Source organism: Schistocerca gregaria, chromosome 2 (genome assembly GCF_023897955.1).
Source record: "Schistocerca gregaria isolate iqSchGreg1 chromosome 2, iqSchGreg1.2, whole genome shotgun sequence".
Taxonomy (NCBI): domain Eukaryota; kingdom Metazoa; phylum Arthropoda; class Insecta; order Orthoptera; family Acrididae; genus Schistocerca; species Schistocerca gregaria.
The window spans coordinates 810,073,932-810,076,020 of record NC_064921.1 but is presented as its reverse complement, the minus strand read 5'-3'; the positions used below and the strand labels follow the sequence as shown (position 1 = coordinate 810,076,020).

The window sequence follows — 2,089 nt, the reverse complement described above, 5'->3', positions numbered from 1 at the left end:
AAGGTCGAGTCTATGCAAACATACACAAAGCATCTGAAAGTATAAATTATTTATATCTATTTAGATCACATCTATTTAGATTTTTAAGGTATGTAAAATGATGCTTTATGAGAGCACAAATTATTTTTCCATGTCTCTGTGACTGAACAGTTACTAATTAAACATTTTTTCTCTTTGTTGCATTATGATAATGAACCTAAAACATTCAATAAATCAAAATTTTTGTGTTCAAGTTTTTACGTAGTATTTTGTGTGTCAGGTTCTAGCCCCACATTTTTTTTTTTACTGAAACTGGTTTCCTAAAAAAAACCTATGCAATAGAGAGGTAGATCAGGACATGAAATACAATAAGTAAAACATGAGTTTTTTTACTTGGGCAGCAAAACAGCTGATGATGGTTAACACAGAAAGGATGTAATACACAAACTGGCTATAGCAACGAAAGCGTTTCTGAAAAAGAGGTGGGTGTGAATATCAACTATAAATTTGAGTATTAGGAAGTCTTTTCTAAAGACATTTATCTTTAGTGTTGCCTTCTATGGAAGTGAAACATGGACAACAAGTAGTTAAGACCATAGAGAAACTGAAGCTTTCAACTTGTAATGCAATAGAAGAATACTATAGATTTGATGGGTCCATTATATAAAGAAGAGATACTAAATAAAATCGTAGAAAAACGACTTTTTTGGCAGAAATTGACTAAAAGGAGTGACTGGTTGATAGTAGTCTGAGGCATCAAGGAATGTCAATTTATTTCAATAGACTCAGTCATAATGACATTTAATTTGTTTGTTTTTATTTTTAAATGACTGCTTTCGATTTTCTTGGAAACAATCTTCAGATTTTACATTCCTTCATGACCATAGGAGCCATCGCCGTGAAGCAGATCCATAAGTGCAGGTGTAGAGAATACTGAGCAGTGCTCTCCACACCTACTCAGATGGACCTGCTCCATGGCGATGGTTCCGACAGTCGTCAAAGAAGATCAAAACTGGTCATCTAAACATAAAAATAAACAGCTTTAATGGCATCACGACGCATCTATTGAATTACATTATAATATTAATAAAGTGCTGTTTATCCTGAAACAATGTTCCCAAAAATTTTAACAGTCAGTTTGGTATTTGAGTGAGTTGCGTGTGTGTGTGTGTGTGTGTGTGTGTGTGTGTGTGTGTGTGTGTGTGTTTGTGTGGTGTGGTGGGTGGGGGATAAAACTGTGGAGGGAGATCAACATAAGTAGAGCAGTAAACAAGTTCGAATGGATGTAGGGTGCAGAAGTTATTGGGAGGTGAAGAGGGTTTCATAAGATAAAGCTGCATCTTAGGCTGAAGACACAGAAAAACTTTAAAATATTTTGTATAGTTTATTGTAATCAGTCAGTTTACAGCTAATATTTTTTTATGTTTTATTGTAGTTCTTATTAAAATTTTAGACATCTATGCACTTTCAAAGTATGGCTGATGGCAAGCTATACGGAGGGGAAGAAGAGCAGTAACGAAATGTGACCCCCTCTCAGAACTAAGCCCTGGATCTGCACCTGCAATGAACAGAAACTCTGCACTCTACAGTCATCTGTAATACACACTCACTAAACGTTACCTCCAAAGAGAAACTTACTGCAGTCGAACGAGTGTTCACCGGCACGGAGTAGTGTCACAGCTGTCGTTTCCGGCCGAGCTAGCACGCCCAGTTCCGTTAGCTAGGCCGCAGCGCGGTTGGGGGCACACTTGACACCCGGCCAGCCACGTGTGAGAAGGAGCCGCGCAAGCGCCGCCCTACCCTGCCCTGGCCTGCCACCTCATGCAGACAAGGTCGCGGACGAGAACGAGCTTCCCACGCCGTGACGCGACTGCCTGCCAAGCACGGCGCGCCGCCCCGGATCGGCCAATGGCCGGCCGGAGCAGCGACGCCAGCGCCCCTGGTGGCCACCGCCGCACCTGCGGGTCTAGTTCTGACCGGCGCGCGCCGCCCGGCGCTGGTCGCAGCCGGAGTTATCTCGACTTGCGCCGCAAACAAGATCCGTCGCAAACAGCTCCCTCACGTCTCTGATTTCCATTCCCCCACTAGAAAGAAAAAAGGAAAAACAGCC

General features: G+C 42.1%; 1 long non-coding RNA gene across 1 annotated transcript; it reads right to left on the bottom strand.

Moving 5' to 3' along the window:
- Nucleotides 1-1,350: 1,350 nt before the first annotated feature.
- LOC126336511 (uncharacterized) lies at nucleotides 1,351-1,851 on the bottom strand. The gene is made up of 2 exons (XR_007564968.1): nucleotides 1,618-1,851; nucleotides 1,351-1,537 (listed from the first exon to the last, which is right to left on the bottom strand). It is a non-coding gene; the product is annotated as an uncharacterized LOC126336511 (long non-coding RNA).
- Nucleotides 1,852-2,089: the final 238 nt, after the last annotated feature.